The 27,608-nt window shown below is 40.2% G+C and overlaps 1 long non-coding RNA gene across 1 annotated transcript; it reads right to left on the reverse strand.

Moving 5' to 3' along the window:
- Positions 1 to 22,574: 22,574 nt before the first annotated feature.
- On the reverse strand, positions 22,575 to 25,109 carry LOC102547539 (uncharacterized). The gene is made up of 3 exons (XR_015639135.1): positions 24,682 to 25,109; positions 23,091 to 23,174; positions 22,575 to 22,946 (listed from the first exon to the last, which is right to left on the reverse strand). It is a non-coding gene; the product is annotated as an uncharacterized LOC102547539 (long non-coding RNA).
- Positions 25,110 to 27,608: the final 2,499 nt, after the last annotated feature.

Below are 27,608 nucleotides of genomic sequence, written 5' to 3' on the forward strand. Positions count from 1 at the left end.
GGCCCAGTGGTTAGGGATACTGGCTGCTCTTCCACAGGACCCGGGTTCCATTCCCAGTAACCACATGGCAATTCTCAACCACCTGTAACTCCACTCACAGGAATCCCACTCCCTTTTCTGCCCTCCGCAAGAGTCAGCCAAGCATGTGGTGCCCAGACATACATGTAGGCATACCCATGCATGTTGAAATAAATAAAAATTTAAAAATATTTTAAAAATAGAGATTCTTGGGGTTATGGTGAACATGTACTAATCACTTAATCATGATTGATCCCAGATAGTGACATTCAGAACCTGGCAAAAACCTGTCCATGAGTATGGGTGAGACCTGTGGCTTATTTCTAAGTAACAGATATGAAAAATGTGACACAATATCACCCGATGTGCACATCATGTTTACGTTACTAATGGGCATCAGGAAGCGATTGGCAGTGTTAAGAGAAGGCTATGCAGGTTGAGCGGCCCTTAAGAGCTGAGAGATCTTGTTTTCAAGAAAGACCACGATTCTGAACAGCTGTAGGGAGCTGAGATGCAGATTTGTGGCTCACTGTGTTTTAGGAGGGAGAACTGGGTTCTGGCTGGAACACTGGGCTCAGTCCTGCAGAGAACCCCGAGACCTGCCAGATTCTGACTTGTGAACTAGCCAGACAATGGAAGTGCTTTAAGTTGCTAAGTTTATGATGGTTTTAAATCAAGTATTAACGTTAATATGGGGTGCATTTTTCATTTATCAACTAGCCTCCCCAAGGCCTCCGTTTCATCTCCACTCAGCTCTGATATCTTGCCACTGAAGGCCCAGGACCCAGGGCCAGGTCAATGTGCTTTTTGAGCTGCTCCAGCTGGAACAGGTCCTGAGGTCTTTCTTGCTTTTAAGCCAACAATGAATGAAAAAAGGTGCTTTGCAAAGGACAGAGCTTCCACTGCCAGGTGTGTTTAGACAAAGGTTTAATGTCCAAGTCAGGAGACAAGCGGAGGGGATTTTATACTGTCCAAGAGACTGGAACGGGTGGCATTCAAAGTCTTTATCTCCCATGGGAGATAAAATTCAATGTAAGGTGTTAAATTGCAGGAGCTGTACCATTTCTAAGATAATTTAGTGGGGTACTCAGGTACTCAGTAGTACTTGTCTGTGGTGAATGTCCACTGAGCCCTGTCCCAGGAGCACACAGCGTTTCACTGAATAGTCGCACACTTTCTAAATCTATTACCTAGTTGAGTTCTAGGAAGTATTATTTTAGATTATTAAAAATTAAACCATAAATGGATATTGTTTAAGCAATATATTTCCAGTAATTTACACTTGGTTTCAAGAATCAACTTACATATTAACATTTAACTCACCATTTTATGATAACCTTTTAAAGTAATTATCCTAACTGAAATTAGCATTTAAAAAGGGATTTTTTTTGTCTTAGGGTTACTGCTGCTGAGATGAAACACCATGGTCAAAAAGCAAGTTGGGGACACACCCGCGGATCCCGGCCCGCAGCAGCTCTCTGCTCCCAGACCCGGTGAGAGAGAGACCCAACCGCCTGGTCAGGTGGGCACTCCTGAGGCTGCAGAGCTGAAGAGACCACCAACTCTGCTCACCCCTGCCCACATCCCTGGCCCAAGAGGAAACTGTATAAGGCCTCTGGGCTCCCGTGGGGGAGGGCCCAGGAGCGGCAGGACCCCTGCCTGAGACACCGCCCGAACCTGAAAGAAACAGACCGGATAAACAGTTCTCTGCACCCAAATCCCGTGGGAGGGAGAGCTAAACCTTCAGAGAGGCAGACAAGCCTGGGAAACCAGAAGAGACTGCTCCCTGCACACACATCTCGGACGCCAGAGGAAAAAGCCAAAGACCATCTGGAACTCTGGTGCACTGAAGCTCCCGGAAGGGGCGGCACAGGTCTTCCTGGTTGCTGCCGCTGCAGAGAGCCCGTGGGCAGCACCCCACGAGCGAACTTGAGCCTCAGGACCACAGGTAAGACCAAATTTTCTGCTGCAAGAAAGCTGCCTGGTGAACTCAAGACACAGGCCCACAGGAACAGCTGAAGACCTGTAGAGAGGAAAAACTACACGCCTGAAAGCAGAACACTCTGTCCCCATAACTGACTGAAAGAGAGGAAAACAGGTCTACAGCACTCCTGACACACAGGCTTATAGGACAGTCTAGCCACTGTCAGAAATAGCAGAACAAAGTAACACTAGAGATAATCTGATGGCAAGAGGCAAGCGCAGGAACCCAAGCAACAGAAACCAAGACTACATGGCACCATCGGAGCCCAATTCTCCCATCAAAACAAACATGGAATATCCAAACACACCAGAAAAGCAAGATCTAGTTTCAAAATCATATTTGATCATGATGCTGGAAGACTTCAAGAAAGACATGAAGAACTCCCTTAGAGAACAAGTAGAAGCCTACAGAGAGGAATCGCAAAAATGCCTGAAAGAATCACAAAAATCCCTGAAGGAATTCCAGGAAAACATAAATAAACAAGTAGAAGCCCATAGAGAGGAGACACAAAAATCCCTGAAAGAATTCCAGGAAAACATAAATAAACAAGTAGAAGCCTACAGAGAGGAATCGCAAAAATCCCTGAAAGAATTCCAGGAAAACACAATCAAACAGTTGAAGGAATTAAAAATGGAAATAGAAGCAATCAAGAAAGAACACATGGAAACAACCCTGGATATAGAAAACCAAAAGAAGAGACAAGGAGCTGTAGATACAAGCTTCACCAACAGAATACAAGAGATGGAAGAGAGAATCTCAGGAGCAGAAGATTCCATAGAAATCATTGACTCAACTGTCAAAGATAATGTAAAGCGGAAAAAGCTACTGGTCCAAAACATACAGGAAATCCAGGACTCAATGAGAAGATCAAACCTAAGGATAATAGGTATAGAAGAGAGTGAAGACTCCCAGCTCAAAGGACCAGTAAATATCTTCAACAAAATCATAGAAGAAAACTTCCCTAACCTAAAAAAAGAGATACCCATAGACATACAAGAAGCCTACAGAACTCCAAATAGATTGGACCAGAAAAGAAACACCTCCCGTCACATAATTGTCAAAACACCAAACGCACAAAATAAAGAAAGAATATTAAAAGCAGTAAGGGAAAAAGGTCAAGTAACATATAAAGGCAGACCTATCAGAATCACACCAGACTTCTCGCCAGAAACTATGAAGGCCAGAAGATCCTGGACTGATGTCATACAGACCCTAAGAGAACACAAATGCCAGCCCAGGTTACTGTATCCAGCAAAACTCTCAATTAACATTGATGGAGAAACCAAGATATTCCATGACAAAACCAAATTTACACAATATCTTTCTACAAATCCAGCACTACAAAGGATAATAAATGGTAAAGCCCAACATAAGGAGGCAAGCTATACCCTAGAAGAAGCAAGAAACTAATCGTCTTGGCAACAAAACAAAGAGAATGAAAGCACACAAACATAACCTCACATCCAAATATGAATATAACAGGAAGCAATAATCACTATTCCTTAATATCTCTCAATATCAATGGCCTCAACTCCCCAATAAAAAGACATAGATTAACAAACTGGATTCGCAACGAGGACCCTGCATTCTGCTGCCTACAGGAAACACACCTCAGAGACAAAGACAGACACTACCTCAGAGTGAAAGGCTGGAAAACAACTTTCCAAGCAAATGGTCGGAAGAAGCAAGCTGGAGTAGCCATTCTAATATCAAATAAAATCAATTTTCAACTAAAAGTCATCAAAAAAGATAAGGAAGGACACTTCATATTCATCAAAGGAAAAATCCACCAAGATGAACTCTCAATCCTAAATATCTATGCCCCAAATACAAGGGCACCTACATACGTAAAAGAAACCTTACTAAAGCTCAAAACACACATTGCACCTCACACAATAATAGTGGGAGATTTCAACACCCCACTCTCATCAATGGACAGATCATGGAAACAGAAATTAAACAGTGATGTCGACAGACTAAGAGAAGTCATGAGCCAAATGGACTTAACGGATATTTATAGAACATTCTATCCTAAAGCAAAAGGATATACCTTCTTCTCAGCTCCTCATGGTACTTTCTCCAAAATTGACCATATAATTGGTCAAAAAACGGGCCTCAACAGGTACAGAAAGATAGAAATAATCCCATGCGTGCTATCGGACCACCACGGCCTAAAACTGGTCTTCAATAACAATAAGGGAAGAATGCCCACATATACGTGGAAATTGAACAATGCTCTACTCAAGGATAACCTGGTCAAGGAAGAAATAAAGAAAGAAATTAAAAACTTTTTAGAATTTAATGAAAATGAAGATACAACATACCCAAACTTATGGGACACAATGAAAGCTGTGCTAAGAGGAAAACTCATAGCGCTGAGTGCCTGCAGAAAGAAACAGGAAAGAGCATATGTCAGCAGCTTGACAGCACACCTAAAAGCTCTAGAACAAGAAGAAGCAAATACACCCAGGAGGAGTAGAAGGCAGGAAATAATCAAACTCAGAGCTGAAATCAACCAAGTAGAAACAAAAAGGACCATAGAAAGAATCAACAGAACCAAAAGTTGGTTCTTTGAGAAAATCAACAAGATAGATAAACCCTTAGCCAGACTAACGAGAGGACACAGAGAGTGCGTCCAAATTAACAAAATCAGAAATGAAAAGGGAGACATAACTACAGATTCAGAGGAAATTAAAAAAAATCATCAGATCTTACTATAAAAACATATATTCAACAAAATTTGAAAATCTTCAGGAAATGGACAATTTCCTAGACAGATACCAGGTATCGAAGTTAAATCAGGAACAGATAAACCAGTTAAACAACCCCATAACTCCTAAGGAAATAGAAGCAGTCATTAAAGGTCTCCCAACCAAAAAGAGCCCAGGTCCAGACGGGTTTAGTGCAGAATTCTATCAAACCTTCATAGAAGACCTCATACCAATATTATCCAAACTATTCCACAAAATTGAAACAGATGGAGCACTACCGAATTCCTTCTACGAAGCCACAATTACTCTTATACCTAAACCACACAAAGACACAACAAAGAAAGAGAACTTCAGACCAATTTCCCTTATGAATATCGACGCAAAAATACTCAATAAAATTTTGGCAAACCGAATTCAAGAGCACATCAAAACAATCATCCACCATGATCAAGTAGGCTTCATCCCAGGCATGCAGGGATGGTTTAATATACGGAAAACCATCAACGTGATCCATTATATAAACAAACTGAAAGAACAAAACCACATGATCATTTCATTAGATGCTGAGAAAGCATTTGACAAAATTCAACACCCCTTCATGATAAAAGTCCTGGAAAGAATAGGAATTCAAGGCCCATACCTAAACATAGTAAAAGCCATATACAGCAAACCAGTTGCTAACATTAAACTAAATGGAGAGAAACTTGAAGCAATCCCACTAAAATCAGGGACTAGACAAGGCTGCCCACTCTCTCCCTACTTATTCAATATAGTTCTTGAAGTTCTAGCCAGAGCAATCAGACAACAAAAGGAGATCAAGGGGATACAGATCGGAAAAGAAGAGGTCAAAATATCACTATTTGCAGACGACATGATAGTATATTTAAGTGATCCCAAAAGTTCCACCAGAGAACTACTAAAGCTGATAAACAACTTCAGCAAAGTGGCTGGGTATAAAATTAACTCAAATAAATCAGTTGCCTTCCTCTATACAAAAGAGAAACAAGCCGAGAAAGAAATTAGGGAAACGACACCCTTCATAATAGACCCAAATAATATAAAGTACCTCGGTGTGACTTTAACCAAGCAAGTAAAAGATCTGTACAATAAGAACTTCAAGACACTGAGGAAAGAAATTGAAGAAGACCTCAGAAGATGGAAAGATCTCCCATGCTCATGGATTGGCAGGATTAATATAGTAAAAATGGCCATTTTACCAAAAGCAATCTACAGATTCAATGCAATCCCCATCAAAATACCAATCCAATTCTTCAAAGAGTTAGACAGAACAATTTGCAAATTCATCTGGAATAACAAAAAACCCAGGATAGCTAAAGCTATCCTCAACAATAAAAGGACTTCAGGGGGAATCACTATCCCTGAACTCAAGCAGTATTACAGAGCAATAGTGATAAAAACTGCATGGTATTGGTACAGAGACAGACAGATAGACCAATGGAATAGAATTGAAGACCCAGAAATGAACCCACACACCTATGGTCACTTGATTTTTGACAAAGGAGCCAAAACCATCCAATGGAAAAAAGATAGCATTTTCAGCAAATGGTGCTGGTTCAACTGGAGGGCAACATGTAGAAGAATGCAGATCGATCCATGCTTATCACCCTGTACAAAGCTTAAGTCCAAGTGGATCAAGGACCTCCACATCAAACCAGACACACTCAAACTAATAGAAGAAAAACTAGGGAAGCATCTGGAACACATAGGCACTGGAAAAAATTTCCTGAACAAAACACCAATGGCTTATGCTCTAAGATCAAGAATCGACAAACGGGATCTCATAAAACTGCAAAGCTTATGTAAGGCAAAGGACACTGTGGTTAGGACAAAACGGCAACCAACAGATTGGGAAAAGATCTTTACCAATCCTACAACAGATAGAGGCCTTATATCCAAAATATACAAAGAACTCAAGAAGTTAGACCGCAGGGAAACAAATAACCCTATTAAAAAATGGGGTTCAGAGCTAAACAAAGAATTCACAGCTGAGGAATGCCGAATGGCTGAGAAACACCTAAAGAAATGTTCAACATCTTTAGTCATAAGGGAAATGCAAATCAAAACAACCCTGAGATTTCACCTCACACCAGTGAGAATGGCTAAGATCAAAAACTCAGGTGACAGCAGATGCTGGCGAGGATGTGGAGAAAGAGGAACACTCCTCCATTGTTGGTGGGATTGCAGACTGGTAAAACCATTCTGGAAATCAGTCTGGAGGTTCCTCAGAAAATTGGACATTGAACTGCCTGAGGATCCAGCTATACCTCTCTTGGGCATATACCCAAAAGATGTGTCAACATATAAAAGAGACACGTGCTCCACTATGTTCATCGCAGCCTTATTTATAATAGCCAGAAGCTGGAAAGAACCCAGATGCCCTTCAACAGAGGAATGGATACAGAAAATGTGGTACATCTACACAATGGAATATTACTCAGCTATCAAAAACAATGAGTTTATGAAATTCGTAAGCAAATGGTTGGAACTGGAAAATATCATCCTGAGTGAGCTAACCCAATCACAGAAAGACATACATGGTATGCACTCATTGATAAGTGGCTATTAGCCCAAATGCTTGAATTACCCTAGATCCCTAGAACAAACGAAACTCAAGACGGATGATCAAAATGTGAATGCTTCACTCCTTTTTTAAATGAGGAAAAAGAATACCCTTGGCTGGGAAGGGAGAGGCAAAGATTAAAACAGAGACTGAAGGAACACCCATTCAGAGCCTGCCCCACATGTGGCCCATACATATACAGCCACCCAATTAGACAAGATGGATGAAGCAAAGAAGTGCAGACCGACAGGAGCCGGATGTAGATCGCTCCTGAGAGACACAGCCAGAATACAGCAAATACAGAGGCGAATGCCAGCAGCAAACCACTGAACTGAGAATAGGACCCCTGTTGAAGGAATCAGAGAAAGAACTGGAAGAGCTTGAAGGGGCTCGAGACCCCAAAAGTACAACAATGCCAAGCAACCAGAGCTTCCAGGGACTAAGCCACTACCTAAAGACTATACATGGACTGACCCTGGACTCTGACCCCATAGGTAGCAATGAATATCCTAGTAAGAGCACCAGTGGAAGGGGAAGCCCTGGGTCCTGTTAAGACTGAACCCCCAGTGAACTAGTCTATGGGGGGAGGGCGGCAATGGGTGAGGGTTGGGAGGGGAACACCCATAAGGAAGGGGAGGGGGGAGGGGGTTGTTTGCCCGGAAACCGGGAAAGGGAATAACACTCGAAATGTATATAAGAAATACTCAAGTTAATAAAAAAAAAAAAAAAGCAAGTTGGGGAGAAAATGATTTATTTGGCTTATACTTCAATATCCATTGCCGAAGGAAGCCAGGACAGGAACTCAAACAGGGCAGGAACGTGAAGGCAGGTACTGATGCAGGGGCCATGGAGTGTTGCTGTTAACTGGCTTGTTCCTGATGGCTTATTTGGCCTGCTTCCTTACAGAACCAAGGATCACCAGCCGAGCAATGGCATCACCTATAATGAACTTGGCTCTTCCCCATCAATCACCAATTAAGGAAATTCTCTACAGGCTGACCCACAGTTGGATCTGGAGAGGCATTTTCTCAGTTGAGGTTTCTTCCTCTCAGAAGACTATAGTTTGTATCAAGTTGACATAAGTCTAGCCAGTACAATTTTATTTTTAAAATTCAGTAAAGGTAAAATACCTTCTCTAAGAGGGGTTGTTTGTATTAGGAATACTTGAGCATGCTTGCTAAAGAATCAGTGTTTTTCTTACCATTTGTTGAAATTCCTAAATCTTAAATTTATCAAGTCGTGATTGCTTACTGGTTTCTAAGGTTTTGTTTTTGTTTTTATACTTTTGTAAATCCCTTCTAACATTAAATAAATCAAATAGTATTTATTTTCCTTGTTGATACCTAATGCTTTATTTACATCACTCCACCTCTGTGTTTTGGTCACATGTTATTGTCACATCTGTTTGATTTCCCTCTGTGCATGAATGTCTTGGTATCGGTTTCCCTTATAGAACAACAACCACACTGGCTTAAGAACTTGCTCCACTCTAGTATGACCTCGTCTCAACTTATATTTTAGTTATAGCGTAAAGAGCTATTTCCAAATAATGGGTTTCACTTATAGTTTTCAGGACTTTACATTTTCTCTTTTGGAAATACAATTCAAATTACAATTACACCAACATCGATACATGTGAGAAGGGCCTAGTGAGGAGATATCCGTCTAACACTCAGTACTAAACTGAGGGCTTCAGACACAGCAGTGGAGCCATGGAGGTTTCTGAAAGGGTATGCTTCTTACAAAAGATGGTGGCAAGCTTGAAGCAAGGCTGTTAACTGGAAGGACAAATGAATCTATGGAGGGGACCATATCATTAGAGATGGAAGGAATTTGACAGGTAAAGTGTGGGGGAAGAGCTAGTGAGGAGAGAGTTAAAAAGTTGTGAAGATGAACGATGGGACCAGGTTTGTAAGATGAAGTTTAATGGGTTTTCTGTCCAGTTCTCACCAGCCAAGAGCTCCTTGATAGCCTACCAGCAGCAGAATCAGCAATCAGAACTGATATTAGGAGATCCAGCCACATACCAAAGGACTCAGTGTCAGTCTACCACTAGCTTTGGGTCATAATGAGTAGGTCATAGCCTTGTTCACTACACTTGTGTTTTGTCTGGAGTTGCAAGGTCTGTGTGTTCTTGTTTGGCACTGACTCTTGAGTTCGTGTCAAGGCCAGCCTCTGACTTATTCATGTCAGGTATATTCCTAGGATCCATCTAACTTTTGGGCCCCACAACTTGAGGAAATCCTACAGACTGCCACTCTAACAAGGGCCTTGGGCAACTCTCTTCCATGACTGGGTGTCATTTTGTTCAGGTGTAGACTGTCCTCTGTTACTGTGTTTTCTGACTTCTGTTTTACTTTCTGTAGAAAACTTACTGTATATTTATTTTCTTGGAGTCCATCGTCCTGGAGAAGGTGGTCATGGTCTCTGAGCAAGACTTTCCCACACCTCCATCTTCCTCCAGAGTGGGACTCACAGTTGCTGAAAGGGGAAAAGTCTAGGGTTCAGCTGGGCATGAGGTTAAGGAACTGTCTCCTTACTACTTATGTAAATAATCTCATAGGAAGGGTTCAAGAAGTATAATGGTGTGTATGGCTTGAGAGCTTGATTTAAAAGTGATGTGCATTTCTAAAGAAGATATTCCTGTAAAACCACAAACCTAGCTTCTAGTGTTCATTTCTCTTACCGATTTTGTTGCTTCAGTTTAAAATCTCTATCCAAATGCCATCTATACAGTAACTTTAAGTAGAACTAAAAAATATGCTTGTGGCATTTTACTAAATCAAGCAACCTTGAGGCAACTTTGGAAAACTTTCTATGAATGGCTTTTTTCGTTGGACAGTCATTTGTTTTCTTGTTTTTTTTTTTCCTCTAGATTTAAATTTCTTTATATTGGGCTTTCTAGATCAGTCAGATCCTATACATCAAAAGACCTTGGCGCTAACAAATAGAAATATCCCAGTGGCCTTGTGTGTTTGCTGATGCTCTGTTTGTGGCTGTCTTTCTTGGTGTCCTTGTCGCTTGGGGTATTTAACTTTAAACTCATATTTTCTTCCTTGCTTTAAAATTGTACTCCATACCTCACAGAGTGAAGACCAATTACACCGCCTGTACCACTGTGGGAGAAGGATGACCTTGTCCCATATGCTAAAGGACTTGAAACACAGAGAACAACTTAACTCCACTGGGAATATCAGGTAGAACTGAAGGGACAGCGGTGGACCTGGGACCCTTGGTGATCTCATTGGCAGTGGGAATGGGAACATAGATGTGGCTCTGTTTGAATGAGGTCATGGCATGGAAACAGAGCAGAGAGAAAGTGGGGTTGGACTGTATCTACCATGGTGTACATACACATGTTATAAAATCTCTATTCCTGTTTTTTTTAGTATTAATGTCACCAGTGCATTTAGGGATGAGAATGAGTTTAGGGACTGATCTTTCCGGATGGATTATCTCATCATTTGTCTTGTTCAGGGCTTTCCAGAACATTACCACCAAATCTTCAAACAGGATAGAATTTCAAAAATCTAACTTTTTGCCTTCATAATCTTAAAGAGGATTAAACAATGGATGCATTATGAATAATAAAGAATGTTAAAATTAAGATGAGAGATTCTTTGTGCTGGGGGGAGCAGCTCAGTAGTACATACTTGCTCAGAATGTAGGAGGCTTTGTCCTTGTTCTTCAGCACTAAAATAATATGATCATTATTACTACTGTTACTATTTTGTTTTTAATTCCTTAGAGTCAAAGGATATAGTTGATTACCATAGCCTTGTCCTTGGGTTTTGACCTTCCCTGGATGTCTTGTTCTGGGGCAGTGGCACTTGTAAATGGAAGAAAGGTTCATAGAGAGATATTCATTTAAATTCAATATACTTTTCTAAGGTTTAGTCACAATTCCCATGCTGGGGAGGACATAAGACATGACTCTGTCTTCATTGGCCAAAAAGACATGCAGGGAAAGTAGAGGTCCATGGCCTCTTAGTTACGTTTCTTTTACTTATCATCATCATCATCATCATCATCATCATCATCATCATCATCATCATCACCATCATCATCATCATCATCATCATCATTACTATTACTATTATTTAATATGTGTGTGTGTGTGTGTGCGTGTGTGTGTGTGTGTGTATGTGGGTGCCATAGCATATGTGTGGAGGTCTGAGGACAACTTTCATCAGGCATGTATCAGTGTACCCACTGAGCTGGCTGGCTGGCTGGCACTCTTTTGTCACATTTCTGGAATTTCTAAGACACACAAAATTAATCCTTTCTTCTATAACTCACATGGCAGTACAATTTGAAATACTGTGAGTCTATTTATGTGCACTACTTACTTATCTTACTTGGTGTGGATCTTGATGTATTTTGCCTAAGGAAGATTAATGGCACATTGCCCCAGATATCACCAGGAGATTATATAATGTTTTTGATTATGTACCAGAGTTCTTTTTAAAAATTGCCCACTCTTGGAACACTAAGTCTTATTTTGTGCTATAGTCTTGTGACTAAGGTCTGTATTTGTTCAGAACTGCTTTTCACCCACTAAGGGAGACTCTGCTTGGAATAATTTCTTCAGTTGGTTAACAAAGAATTTCCCCAAGACACACCCTTCAGACTGGCTTTCCCTAGAGATGAGGTCTTTCTGCTCAATTAGGATGTTACAATATTCCAAGAGCTTTGACTAATTTCCTTGTGTTATTGAAAGTCTTGCCTTGCCAAGGATTTATTCCATTTTTCTATTAGAGAGATTAATTTCTCTTATGTTTCCTTTATAGGTATTGCTTAATTCTGAAGTGCTTGATTGTTGCTCTCAGAACTCTAATTACTCTACATTCTACTTAAGCTGGCTTGGACACCACTGCAAATACTACATGCATTAGCCTCAGGATATGGAGATCTCCATATGCCTCCAATATGGAGATCTCATCTCCAGACAGAACAGATTTTCACAGTCGCAATAAACATAACAACATGAGAAGCACTGATGCCCCCTTCTCTTCTTACCATCCATTCTTTGTAGTCTAACATTGATTGCTTAACAGGTCCTTGCTTATAAAAGTAATTTTTATTTTCCTGATGTAATTGTCATCTCAGAGGCCGGCTGCTGAAGCTCAGCTTTTGTAGCTCTTACTGAACTCTGGCTGGCTGGTTTAACTCAGTCATCTTGGCTGAAAACTCCTTTTCAAAATGTCTGCTTGAATTTGACTTCTCCCAGTTTCTCACTGAATTGCTCTGCTTGGCCTCAAACTAATTCTAGCAATTTGTTCTAATTTTCTGGCTCCCTATTCTCTAGCTTCAGCTGCCTCTGATGACCTGTACTGAATGAACTGCCAGAAAAAACTCAACTCCACTTCACTGTTCTGATTCCCAACTCATGACTCTCAAATAGCTTTTCTCTTGAGATTTGGACATATCCTCTCTCTGACTCATTCTGTTACATCTTTCTCTGAGTTGTCACTTTGTCTGCCCCTCAATTAGACAGTATCATTTTGGATTAGTGGTGTGAACTAATGGATTCCAGCCAAAGGGATTAAAGGTGGTCCTGCATTCCAGTCAAATTACATAGACATGGGGTTGGGGATTTAGCTCAGTGGTAGAGCGCTTGCCTAGGAAGCGCAAGGCCCTGGGTTCGGTCCCCAGCTCTGAAAAAAAAAAAAGAACCAAGAAAAAAAAAATTACATAGACATAGATCTTTGGTCTTTGGATGTGATCAGAGCCAGCCATGTGGCTGGATTAAAATTTCTCTGTACTTGGGTCTTTGAGAATGTAAAACCAAGTTTATACCAGAAGACTGGAAAGCCAGTTCTCCTACATGAGTGGGAGGAGTCATTGCTGGATTGTGGTCACTGTCAAAAGAAATGTGTTTCTTTGGCATTTGAAATGCAAATCACTCACTTGCATGGGTAAAGGCCTCTTTTAAAGGTTTGAGTGGACTTTTAAATCCACATCCTTGAGTCCTAGACTCTTATAAAGGGAGCCTTCCCCAGTACAAAGGATCCATAAACTAGAATGGATGCTCCCTACAGGAAATAAGACCAGAGAGACTTTAACTTTTGTTTTTGTTTTAGAGACCGGGGTTTTTCTGTGTAGCCCTGGCTGTTCTTCGCAATCAGAAAAGCAAAATCAAGCAAGAACAACAAATGTAGAAGTGTGTGTATGTGTGTGTGTGTGTGTGTGTGTGTGTGTGTGTGTGTGTGTGTGTGTATGTGTGTGTCTCAGTAAATAGCTATTGCTGGACAGGGTTAAAAAGAACTTTGTAGACCAGGCTGGTCTGACTCAGAGATCCATTCATCTGCTTCTGCTTCTTGAGCACTGGGGTTAAAGGTATATGCCACAATGCTGGGCAAAGCTAGGTTTTTAAAGAAACCCTCAGAAAAGAAATGCCAGGATTAAAACAGAGCAAATAACACTCTTTTATGTTTTATGTTAACTTTATTTCTTACTGCAATGGTTATAATAAAAACTGACTAAAATACTATATAGCTAATGTGATTATGTGATGGAAATTCCCCAAACTACCGAATATTGAACTCCCCCTCTCCCTTGCAATATATCTAAGAACTCAAGGCATTGGGGAGGTGGAGATAACTGAATTTTAACCCTGTCCAGCAGCAGCTAATAACTGCCATGTGTAAAGTTCTGTATGTGTTCTTCTTGCTTGCTTCTGTTTTCCTGATTGCAACAAGCCGTTGAACCTGAGACCTTTATGGAATGACTGATGAATGATAAGAAATGTTCTTCCCCAACGGAGATGGCTAGATGACTCGGTTTCCCAGAAATTCCCACAGGCAATGTTAAAAAAATTTTGGAATCCTTTCCTTTCCTCTACTTAAAAACTTTGCTCAAAATATTTCTTCATAGACAGTATTGCCCAATTATTAAAGAAGAATTCTCCAGTATCTTGGCTTGTAAAAATGACTACCTTCTTATTTCATTTTAGCATCCACTGGGCTGACCTGGTCCTGTGCTTATTTTTAAACTATCATGTCATTTAGAGGCTTAATCATAATCTCCTTTTTATTTCCTTCTCAAAGTTGCCCAGAGCAGACTCTCTCTCTGAATAGTGGGTTCTGTTCTGAGTTCATCCTCAGAGCTATGCTGGCTAAATCATTTCGTAGTTGCAGGTGGAAGGGCTCTCTCATGCAATTTCAAGTTTTATAGCCTTTGCACTGAACCGCTGAGCAGAGGCAGCAGGGAAGGCCTGAAGGCGCTCCTGCTGCAGGTGTGAGAGGCACTGTGGGATGTGATGTCTGCATCATAACCCGTTGCAGGGTTGGATACTGGTCAAAGAGGTAAGCTGGCTTCTCCTTAAAGACTCAGGAACTGGGGCACTGTTCACACTTGCTAATGAAGGATGCTGGGGGTACCCATTGTCTACCTAGCACCTCCAAGGGAGGTACAAACCAATTATTGTCTAGTTCTGAGTCCAATCAGTGCTTTTCTCTAGATTACATGAGTGTGAGCACTTCCCTTTTGTTGAGACTCAGAAGGGCGATAATTAGAGATGCTAAAATGATGTTCAAGAGAGTGTGGCTTTTCGCAGCGTTGAGCCAGGTGTGAGAGCCACTCCTACTGAGAAGTAAAACACTCCTCATAGAGACCCCCAGATTTCTGTCTTTGAGCAAAACCACTGTTTAGATAGAATTTCCAATACAAAATTATAAAGAGACAACCCTCTGATTAGTTTTCACTTTGTTGCTTTCCATAGCATTTATTTTACATCTCACATAACCAAGAGAGTGCTGTGTCTTTCCTCTTAGCGACTGGAGAGAGTATGTGGTGGAGGAATGAGGGGAAGGTGTGTGAGAAAAAGTACAGTAGATTCTCTCTTTGTATGTGGGGAGACACAGTCAATTTAGACAATGTGGCTTTTTCTGTACTCAAGATTTACTTAGGGTGTGTTGGAGAGACATCTAGATATCTACGTCTATATCTATATCTAGATATATAGGTATATATGACTATAGTAGTCAGGCTTAAAATTGTGGTGTATAGATGAAATGCAAGATAACCATAAAGTACATAAATATATTTTCAAAAATATATAAATAAGTCTGCATATTGTAGATATACATGTATATTATATGCACACATTGAAAACTGTTTCCTTCTCCAACTAAACCATTCATTTATTTGGCTTGAAGACTTTGGAAACTGCTCCTCTGAAAATTTGCAAGGAGCCAATTTACACATGACAACCAAGTCAGTCAGAGTAATTCTCTCCCTATGCTGACTTGAGACCTGACATGCACACTTCCCCCTCCGCCCCCTCCTCCCTCCCACCTCTTTGATTGTCAGTAGGTGTTTCTTTGCGAAGGCATGCTTTTCCCTGACAACTTTGCTCTCACAATTTTGAGACCAATTGTGCTGCCTTAAATCTCCCCAGTGAGTTAAACATTGTGTTGTAAGCTCTGCCGAAATGTCAGCTTCTCTTGGCTAGTGTCCAGTTGTTCACTGAACTACGATGCCCTGGTTGTTCCTAACTGGTAAGAATGAGCAAGAGTCCACCTCTTGTTTAGATAGAATTTCCAGTACAAAGTTATAAAGAGACAGTCCTCTGACTGAACCTCATTTGACAAGATGAAGTCTTTTGATGGTGATCACTTTTGACATGACAGAACAACAGTTAAAACGTTAGAAACTTTTTAATATACTAAGCTTTTCTCTAATAAAGACTGGACAATGATAAATAAATATTCATCTGAAAGGGTAGGGTTTAATTCTGTCCAGAACCACCCCTTGGCAAGGTGTTTGTTTGGTATTCTCTCAAGATTCTAATCACAGGCATGTGCTTATGAGTCTTTGCGAAATATAGCCAAGGGCTGAACAATTAAGACTTTAATTTTAACCAACTTGATTGTTCTCCTCCATTTTAAAAATGCCTGTGCTGGAAGGAAAATGCCGTTAACTTCTCTTTGTTTCTCAGGCCTCGATCAAATGCACCAAAAATGCTTAAGCCACATTTTATTTTGTATTTTCTTCATAATTTCGTTGATGGTCATTTACATACCATAGAAACTCAGGATTTCTTTAAAAAAAAAAAGAAAGAATAGTCCATACTGATATCTGTCTTTTTGGTTTTCTGACATCATTGTTACCTTCTATTTAAACATGTCTACTGAAATAGAATTTATATACAATGCAATCCACTTAAACTACCTCTAAACTCATTAGCAGACAGGCACATCTGATTTTCCATGGAACTGCACCCTCTCAACTGTAACAACCACTGAACAACCACTGATGTTTAGAATAGGGAAATGTATATGTAGAGAAAATATATATCACTAGATTTAGACAGTGTGCAGTCACATTGCCTTCATACATTTATTATGACTTGAAGATTCACGTATAGTATAGCCTACTTCTATAACTCATTCTTTTGAATCATTGCTAAAAAATTCATTTTACACAGACACCACATTCTGTTGATCTATTTTTCAGTTAGATGGTTTGTTTATATTTTGTTAATTTTTCTTCCAGGTACACCGAGGCATAATTTAAGAAGAACTGAATATATTTATGCCAGATAAAGCTATATATCAATATATGTTTATATTTTGAAATGTACATCACACTAATTACCATGTACATTCCTTAACATCCTTGTTTTTACGATACTTGTTTATCTAGTTGCATGTGCATGTGTGCACATATGCCATGACATTTGTGTGGCGGTCAGAAGAAGTTGATTCTTTCCGTCTTACCACAACATGGGTCCTGGGGATCCAAATTAGGTTGTCAGTAAGCACTTTTACCTGCTGAGCAATCTCACTGGCCAAACATACTTATTTATGTTTTTATGGTAAAAGTATTTAAAGTCTACATTCAATAATTTTAAAATTATTTTATTTTAATTCATTATCATGATTAGTTATTGTGCTGGCTAGTCATTTTTGTTGGTGTTGTTTGTTTGTTTGTCAACTCAACACAAACTAGAGTCATTTGAGAGGAGCGAGAAAATGTCTCCACCCAGACTGCCAATAGGTAGTCTGTAGGGCATTTTTTTTTTAAACAAATGATTGATTTGAGTGGACCCAGCCCATGGGAGGAACTGCCATCTCTGGGCAGGCTGAGCAAGCCACAAGGAGCAAACCAGTAAGCATATTCCTCCATGGCCTCTGCTCGACTCCAGGTTCCTACCTTGATTTCCTTCAAGGAAGGACTGTGATGCGGAAGCGTAAGCAAAATGAACTCTCTCGTTTCATTTGCTCATAGTATTTCACCACAGCAATAGAGAGCCTCACTAGGACAGAAATTGGTACCTTTCATGGTGCCATGACTCTTGCTGACAGACTGGACCACATGCTTTTGGGAAGACTGTGGTGGCCTTTAAACTAAGGGATGGAAAATCCTTTGTGTGTTCAGAGCTCAGTGGGCTGTTGTAGGGAGGTTGGAACATAAGAATGATAAGCCCTACGGATGATGAATGCCTGGCTTGTGATGTTTCAGAGGGAAGTTTTGAGAGTCTCTTAGTCATTTGGGGTTGTTTGATATTTCCCATTAAGAATCTGTGGTTCTGGTCAGCTGGGGCTGAAGAATGCTGTACTTAAGAAGAAACCAACATCACTGAAGTGAAATCTTCTAGTTAAATGTCTCTTCAATGCCAACACACAGAAGCTGTTGTCCAGAAGAAGCCAAGGCTGTACCTCCTGCTGACAGCCAAATTTGGCAACATCAAAGAATCTCACAGGTGGTAATGGTTTCGAATATAGGAAGGAGTCCTGGAGAGCAGCTGAGGCTTGGCACCACGAAAAGCCAGGAGAGGCCATTGGTGATGGTACACCCTTAGTTGCACTAGAAGTCCCAGGATTGAAGTGGTCATGATTAGAGTACCATGGGATGACCACCAAGGACAGAAGCAGCAGTGGATGAAGCCATCCTGTTTCTAGGAGACAAGCAGTTTTTGCTGTGAGTAGTTGAGCTAGAGAAACAGAGCTGCCAAAGCCATTGGAGTCCAGGGTTCAAGCAAGTCTCAGGCTTCAAGTACTAAACTTTTACACGGTTAAACTTTTGTTCTGCTTTTTAAAATTGTAACCATGACTTGGATTTTTTTTAAATCTTCTTTTAATATATTTTTGATTTTACAGGAACCCACAGTGAAGAGACTTTAGAATTTTGGAGAAACAGAACTTTTTGAATATTGAAAATGGATTCTGTTCTCATACATTGCATCCCAATCACATTTTCTGTCCCTCTTCCCCTCCCAGCTCCCTCCAATGTCAACTCTCCTCTGGATCCACTCCTCATCTATCTCCCTTCAGAAAAAAAGCAGACCTCCAAGAGACAATAACCAAAGAGGACAAAATAAAATACAACAATTCAAAGCAAAGACCCTTACACTGAGGCTGGACAAGGCAACCCAACAAGAGAAAAGGAATCCCAAGAGCAGGAGAAAGAGTCAGAGGCATACCTGTTCCTACAGTTAGGAGTCCCATAGAAACACCAAGCTGACAGCCACAACAAATACACAGAGGACCTGGTGCAGATCCTTGTAGGCCCCAGGCTTGCCAAACCAGTCTCTGTGAGTCCATGTGAGCCCTGCTTAGTTGAGTCAGTGGGCTGTATTCTCCTGTTATCCTTTATCCCTTTTGACTTCTATAGTCTTCCTGCCCCCTCTTTTGTGGGACCCCCAAGCTCTGAGGAGAAGGACCTGGTGGGAGTCTCAATCTAAACTCTTTCTCTCTACATAAATGGAGAGACAACTTTTAAAGTATTTGAAATTTTAAAGATGATGCAACTTTCAAGGTTTGGAATATGTTTTTTTAATGAGACATTAATATTAACATGTTTTGGGAACAAATGAGAAAGGAAAGGTTGTAGTTGAATAGCGATGTGTTTGTGTGTCATGTTGACAAAGGACATTTGTACTGGCAAGTTTTTTTGTCAACTTGACCCAAGTTAAGAGTCGTCTGAGCGGAAGAACCTTAATTAAGAAAAAGCCTCCATTCATATTGCCTTCAGGCAACTCTGTAGGGCATTGTCTTAGTTAATTATTAATATTGATAATTGATATGACATTAAATAGGACCCAAAGGGCCTTGACATCTCCATAGTCCACTGTGAGTGGTGTTATCCTAAGACAGTGGTCCTGAGTTGTATAATAAAGCAGACTGAGCACACCATGAGGAGCAAGGCAGCAGTGTTCTCTGTTCAAAAACATGGTCTCTGCTTTAAACCTAGCTTCCTGTCTTTCGTTCCAGCCCTAATTTCCTTAGATGATGACCTATAGTGATGTAGGCCAATCAACTCCTCCTTTCCAAGTTGCTTTACATTAGTGTTAATCACAGCTATAGCAACCCTAACTTATACAGCTACCATACTATAAAATTATAGAATTATCCTCACTATCTAAACAGAGTTTTGTACCCTTTGACTGATCCTCTCCATTCCCACTGAACTCTTCATCTCTTGTCTCTGGGATTCACTCTTCTAGTCTCTCCTTTGGATTCCGGGTGCAAACGAGATTACATGCCTTTGTCCTTATATGCCTGAACTATCAGTACCATGTTCTCCAGGTTCATTCATGCAGGGCAAATAATCAGATTTCTTTCTTTCTTTCTCGTTCGTGGGAACGACTTCTGTTCTATACACACACACTCCCATTTCCTTCCTCTGCTCTTCATTTGATGGGCACTTAGTTACCTCGGTTTCTTTGCAGTTGCACATAGTGTTGCATTGAACATGGATGTGCAGTTCGACTGGCTTCATGTCCCTTGGCTGTGTACCCAGAACTGAGCTTGGTGGCAGGTAGTGTTTCTGTTTCCAGGCTTGTGAATACCCTCTAGATTATTTGCTATAGTGGTTCCACTGATTTCTAGGATACCCCCTCCACCCCACAGCCATCTTTTGCCTTTGTGATAGTAGACCACCTAATGGTAAGGAGAGACCCTTTTTTATGGTTTAAATTCGCATTTCCTTTTTGAATAGTGATAAACGTTTTGTTTATATACCTGCTATTTATTCATCTTCTTTTGTGAAATGCCCAGCAGAACTCCGAAGTCATTTTAACATTGGGTCATTTCCTTACTATTGTAGTTTTTGAATTCCTTTTACACTGGGGCGATTAACCCTGAGTTAGATGTCCATTCTGTAGATATTTCCCCCTTTCTCCAATCTTCTTCACTTCCTTGTCATCTTTGCTGCATGGAAACCCTCTAGTTGGATAAAATCCTATTTGTTTGCATTTGCTCTTCTTTGTGCCTTTAGAGCCATGTCCCCAAATTTATGGGTCAGGCCAGCACTGCATAGCTTTTCTCTATGTCCTCATCTACCAGGATTAGGCTCATGTGTTATATTTAAGTGTTTAATCTGTTTCGAGTTAATTTTTGTACATGCCAAGAGTTAAGAATTCAGCATGTGAGCATCCATTTTTTAACACCATTTATTGAGGAGACTGTCCTTTCTCCATTACATCTTCTTGACACTTTAGTTGATCAGTTGACCATCAACTTATGGTTTTATTTTTGGTCTTTCTAGTCTGATCCATTGGTCCATATTTCTGTTTTGCTGCAGGTTCATGGCGGTTTGATTACATCACTCTGTCACGTATTTTGAAGTCAGGCAGCATGGCGCTTTAACTTTTTTTGTTCAAGATGGTTTGGCTAGTTTGCCTTTTGTAATCTATTCATATTGTAGGGTTATTTTTCTGTTCATATGAAAATGCCATTCAGATTTAAGTAGAGATGATGTAGATCACTTTGAATACTATGGACATTCTTAGAATAGAGACTCTGACATATGATATCTTACCATTTATTCGTGTCTTCTTTTATCAGTGTTTTATATTTTTAAGTGTAAAATCTTTCATCTTCATTGTTCAAATTTATTCCTATTTTTTGATATCAGGAGATTATTTCCATGATAGTTTATAATTAGTATATGGAAACACTACTGATTTTTATATGCTGATTATTTCATTCTGAAACTTCTCTAAATTCATTTATTAACTCTGATAGGGGGTTGTGTTTTCTAGGTGTGTATTTGGGTTCCTTAGGGTTTTCTACCTGAGACCCGAATAGTGTTTTGTATATGATATATAAGAATGAGCAATTTTTGCTAAGGTTGATATCACAGGCAGCATACGATTCAGTTTTTTGTGTGATGTGCATTTTCATTCCATTAGGTGAATGTTGAAGGGTTGAATTTTTGGTTCATTTAGCAACTATGTGTTGTTTTTCCAGGCAACTGCACTACCTGGGGCCTCACAGGCATCACACCAGGGTGCCACTTTCTCTGCGCTCACACTACCTGTTATTACTTGCTGTCTAAATGTGTGTGACACTGATATTGTGATTTCATTTCACATTTTTCTTGACAGCTAAAGATGTTAACTATCTTCTAATGAACACATTGGCCATTTTCATACTTTGGGCTCATTTGCCAAATCATTTACTGAGTGATTTTTTTTTTATTATTATTTACTTGTGAGATCTCTCCATATAGTAAGTATTCAAGTTCCTTGGAAGGTTAAAGACATTTAAATATTTCTTCCATAACAGAAGTACTACTTCATACTTTGACCATATCCATGGGAGCATAAAGGATTTTTAATTTGATGAAGTAAAAATGTGTCTATTATTCTTCTGTGGTTTTTGCTTTTGGCATTTGATTGTAATTTAAATATGTAACTAATGCTATAGTGAAACCATATGAGAAGGAAGGCTTATCGACTGAATAATTATTAATTCTTATTTGTGTGGGACCCCAAATACACTTGATTTTAGCTCTGATGTAGATGAATGTTGTTCTTATAACTTCTGCCTCTTGATCATGGTTTACATGCCCTTGGATAGGTACCCAGAATGTTTGACATAACATCCTCTTGGTCCCCTCTGATTCTAGCTTTGATAATTCAGGGTGAGGCCAGGCACTCCCCACCCTTACTGCCTTATTTGAAGCATCCTGCTTAAAGAAAAGGGATTCTTTGAGCTTCTGCCAAGTACCTTTTACTTGGCTCACAAGTCCAAGCTGAAGATTACAGTCTAGGCAGGAGTCATTGCTCTAGAAAAGTCCTTGTCTAACAGGGGACAAGCACCTCTGGAAAATTCTTCCACTGCTTTCCTTTAGACAGGAGCAATTCTTTGAGTGAATTGTCATTTACTACCTTGTCCCATCGATCTCTCTCTCATTTTTGCTGCAAAGGAAAGACTCCTAAACCCATTTCCGGCTCTTGTGCTTTTATATTGGGCAAGAATATTTAAATAACAGCTCTTTGGGAGAAATATGTGCAGGAAAAAAATTTTGGAGCCCCTCAGAGTTTCTTTTTTTTTTTTTTAGATCCAACTGATAAGATATAATTGCCCACTTAAACATACAAAGCCCAGTACCATCCATCCCTTAAGAACATTGATAACAACCTGCAAATACACAGAGCGAGATCTTTGTCAGCCTCTATTGTCCTGCCATGGCTTCTCTCTCTCCCTCCTGTCTCCCTCCAGAGTTTCTTATTTTCCTCATTAGCATTCACAGAGTTCTCCCTGGAGATCCCATTCCACAGGCTCTTAGCACTGGACCTCTTCAGTGTCAGGAGGGTCTTGAGAAGCACCGCATGAGGGGTCAAGTCCAGCTGTTCTCCCGCCCATTATCACTGTGCCCTCTGCCACCAGCTCTCCATTCTGTTGGTCTCTCCAGGTCGCTGGTTCCAACAACAAAACACAGAAACAGTGAATGATAATTTCTTCAGGGTAATAAATTCTCCTCCATCTTATTGTTTATCTGACAACCCCATCTTTGCATTCTGTATTTCCCTCAAGTAGCACATGGAGGAATGACTGTTTACCTCTGCCTAGTGAGATAAGAAGAGTCTAGAGTGTCTTGTAGTTGAGCAAGCAAAATGCTTCTCTTGGATGGCTCCTTGCTGAACCTGGACTCAAGAAAGGGAGGAAAAACTCATTTGAATAGTTGGGTCATGCCGACTGCTCTCCCCCTCTCCCCATTGGTTCATTTAATTCTCAGGTTTGTGTTCTGGGCTGAGAGGGAGGGGCAAGGAACCTGAAGATGGACACTCGGCCACAGCTGTGTGCTATTATATGATACTTTCTTAGACGCAGCTTGAGGGGGATGGACTTGCAAATAGGGAGGTATGGAAAATTCTGTCTTCCCTGCTCTTGTATTAAGGTAGTTCCTAGCTGTCTCCTCTAAAATCATAATGGGACTTGTTTAATGTTAACCCAATCATCATTGCATTCATCAGAGCACGAGCTTGTCAATTGTTTGAGTTTCTCCATAGCATAACCAAAAAGTTTCCTCATTTAGCACCCATCCTTTTTTTCTTGTTCAAATATTTTAAATATTTTCTGCCTTTTAAAGAATGTGGGTCTCCATTCAGAAACCTGATCATTGAGTTGGTGAGATACTGTTAGGCCCCAATGTGCTTGCAGACCTCCACTGTGTGGGTTCACACTGCTTCCTAAGTCTCCTACATTTACTGCCGATGCTCTCTGGTGACAGTATTGCTGACCACCACTTCCAATAGAACCCTGGCTTTCCCTTGCTGACTGCTGGTTGCTTATACTTCAGTCCCTGACATGGAGCTCAACCTAAAACCAGGGGAGCTACCTCACCAAAACTGACGCTCTGTAGCAGGGAGTCAGCCTGCATCTCATGTCTGTTACCAGGGGATGCTGAGGTGGAACAATTGCCAAGCCCACATTCATGGGTTACAGGGTGGGGTTTCAGCATTTTACCAGCAACGTCATCTTTCCTTCCGGTCCCTACTGAAGATTCACCTGTGGCTGCTGTAGCAAGTATATTACTTAAACTCAGAGCCCTTTCTTTTTTGGTTAAAAAATGTTTTATTTTATACTAAAAATTTCCCTCTAGAATTGTTGAAAGAAACCCAGGTTAAATTGCAAATGTTCCTGTTTCATTTTTATCCCAAATTTTCTTTAAAAAAATACCTTGAAGATATTAAACTCATTAAAATGCTTAAATCCCATTTTTTTTTGTTAAAAATAATGTATTCCAGCAGGCTTTTACTTGGAGAATGCTTAGAGAGTTGTTTTGTTTGAAATCCAGAAGAAATGCTGGGTAGTTTTCTGTAAAAATTTCTTTTGCCAGATGTCCCCTAAGTATTAGCTTAGAAACATGATTTTTCATCATAAGTTTAAATTTTCTTCTCTGTGGTAGAATTTCAATTAAAATAAGCTTCATAAACTGGGCTTAAGGGATAAAATTAGGTATAAAAGAACTTCTTCAAGAGAAAAGTGTTTAGAACGTTGTAATGATAAACACATTTACAAGAGATTAAAACTGAGTTACCCCTGTAATATATGTATTTTTTTAAATAATGATTCACAAATAGTATTTAGAACTAAATTCAGACCCATCTATTTCTTGTAAGTTCTGACTAACATCTCCCACTACAGTACCTTTATCAAAAGGTTACACGGTCTTTTGGAGAAAAAATTTTCAGCCCATTTCTTCTGTCCCCAACTTCGGCATTCCCTGTCCATATTCTTAAAGATGCCTCTGATCTGCACAGAATGTGGTGATATCACCTTGAAAGGAGAACCTCCAACAGATTTCCATAGTCACAAAGGCATTTCAAACCTGTGCTATGCAGGGCTCTTGGGTTCTGTGCTGGTTGTGTTTCTGGGCTGGTGAGATCCAGAATAAATGTTCTGGATTAGACAGGACATACAAGCCCCGACTCCCACATTAACAAGGATAGCTGCGACCGTCTACTGAGTTCCAGAATTTTACCACGATTTCCTCCTCAATAATGTTTACAGGCATGGACATTTCCATGAAAATGATTACAAGCGTCGTCGTCTTCGTCGTTGTCGTTGTCGTCGTCATCATCGTCATTGTTGTCGTCATCGTCATCGTCGTCGTTGTCGTCCTTGTCATCACCACCACCACCAGCAGTAGCAGTAGCAACAGCAGCAACAGGAACAACAGCAACTAGAAAACACAACCCAGTTTAAATTATTTATGCCAAGGGAAATTATAGCTCTATTTTTCTTTTTCATTTCAACAACAGCAGCAACACCACCACCACCACCACCAAAATAATCTAAGCAAACTCTCAGATATCAAACTAGGAAGAAGTTCAGCATTTGTCTAGGCCGCCCCTGACACAGGAACGCAAGATGCACTGAGATTGTCATTACCTCCTGTAACCACATGGGGTCACTGTGAACAACTGCCCATTTTGACTGATGCTACCAGTCCACTTCTGATTCAGGGCTATACAAGCCACTGAGACTCTTGGGAAATCACCTCTTTATGCCTGTCATCTGTTTCATCTATCGGTCTTATTTTTTTTAGCTGTGATGCGTTGACTTCCTGGGGGTTAGGTGGTCTTTCATCTCACAGCTAATGCTGATTCTTCTGCTGCCTTTCAAGGACCACAGCACCTTCCTAAAAGCCTAATGTTCCACTTGGGGCTGTACTCATGTGCAGTCAAGATGAGTTTCCGATATGCCATGCAAGGAAAGAGAAGAAATATAAATATTGTTGTTGACACAATAGCATATGTAGAAAACTCTGAAGATTCCACTAGACAACTTAGAATTCGTAGGTATAGCCAAGTTATAGCCTACAGATAACCCCCAAAATGCAGTGGTTTGGGACTCTCGATGTGGCTCTTTAAGACAAGGCTCACATAGCATGTCTGAGGCCCAGGACTCAGACCCCATGAATGATAAAAACGTTTTTTTTTTTTTAACACACTAGCAATGAATATTCTGAAAAATAATCCCAAGAACTATGTCATCTACCACAACTACAGAAATAAAATATTTTGAAATAAATATGAGTTGAAAATATGAAATAGAAAACCATGAAATATTAATGAAAGGAATTTAATATATAGCTAGAAAATGATTCAGTGTTCACAGAATAGAATTCATACAGCCCGTGTCTATATTGCCCAAGTGATCTATAGAGTCATATGACTCCTAGAAGAATCCCAAAGTCACTTTTTATTCAAAAATATTTTTTATACAGTATATTTTGATCATATTCTTTTCCCAGCCCCAACTCCTTCCAGTTCATCCATCCCAACTTCTGTACCTACCAAACTTCATTTGCTGTCCCCTTCTCTCTTCCAAAAGCAAGCAGACAAGCAAGCAAACAAAAAACAAAGGTCAAACAAAAGTCCAAACTAAAAAAAAAAAAAAAAGGATGTTGTAGTGATTTGAATTGTTTGAATGCTTGGCCCACAGGCAATGACACTATTATAAGGTGTGGCCTTTTTAGAATAGGTGTGGCCTTGTTGGAGGAAGTGTGTCATTGTGAGGGTAGGCTTTGAGGTCTCATGTTCAAGCTCCACCCAGTACCAAGAAGGAGTCTCTTCCTGACTGCCTTCAGATCAAGTTGTAGAACTCTTGACTCTTCCAGCACCATGTCTGCCTGCACGCTGCTGTGCTTCCCGCCATGATCATAGTGGGCTGAACCTCTGAAGCCAGCCCCAATTAAATGTTGTTCTTTATAGCAGTTGCTTTGGTCATGGTGTCTCTTCATAGCAATGTAAACCCTAAAACAAATGTTTTCTGAAATTAACTTACTAGCAAGTGTAGTTCTATAAGGCTTTGTCATACAATCTTTGTTTTGGTTAATATTGTAAGGTACAAAAGAAACGGGGCAAATGGCTAATGGTGGGGCCTATTCACTTTACCAAAGTGCATGCTGTCCTTCAGACTTTCTCAGTATGGCAAATACCTGCTACAGAGTCCATGCTGGCATCTTGGCTTTTCCTTGTCCCTACCCCAAACTTCTCCAGCTCATGGGTTTCCCTTACCTCAGCATCTCATTCTTCTATAATCCTACCATTTCAGCCATGTACTGTCTTTGGTCCCCCTCTCTTTTGCTCTCTCTCTCTCTCTCTCTCTCTCTCTCTCTCTCTCTCTCTTGTCTTCCTCTTTCCTCTCACTCCCTACTTGCCACCTCCATGCCCCATCATGGTCAGTGTACTGGCCATTTTTAGTCTACTATTTTCTCTCCTTGCTCTGGACTCTTCCAGATGCTGGTAGTCTTTGTCACATCTACAATAAAATCCCTTCCTTATCCATATCTTAGAGTTGTCATGTCTTCATTTATAAAGTGCTGAACCCTCCCCATATACAAATATACCCACTATGCCTCTTCTGCCCTAGCCCATACCCATCCCTCTCAAATATGCTAACCCCCATTGTTCTTCTCCATTTCTCTCATATCACATTTATTCTGCTATCACTCCAATTATATTTTTAATTGGGTTGTAAGATAGTAGGCTTTTTAAAAATAAAAAATAATATAAAATAAAATATGTAAGATAGGACAAAAACTAACACATTGGAATTGGACAAAACAA

This window comes from Rattus norvegicus, chromosome 15, assembly GCF_021556685.1.
Source record: "Rattus norvegicus strain SHRSP/BbbUtx chromosome 15, alternate assembly SHRSP_T2T, whole genome shotgun sequence".
In the NCBI taxonomy this organism is placed as follows: domain Eukaryota; kingdom Metazoa; phylum Chordata; class Mammalia; order Rodentia; family Muridae; genus Rattus; species Rattus norvegicus.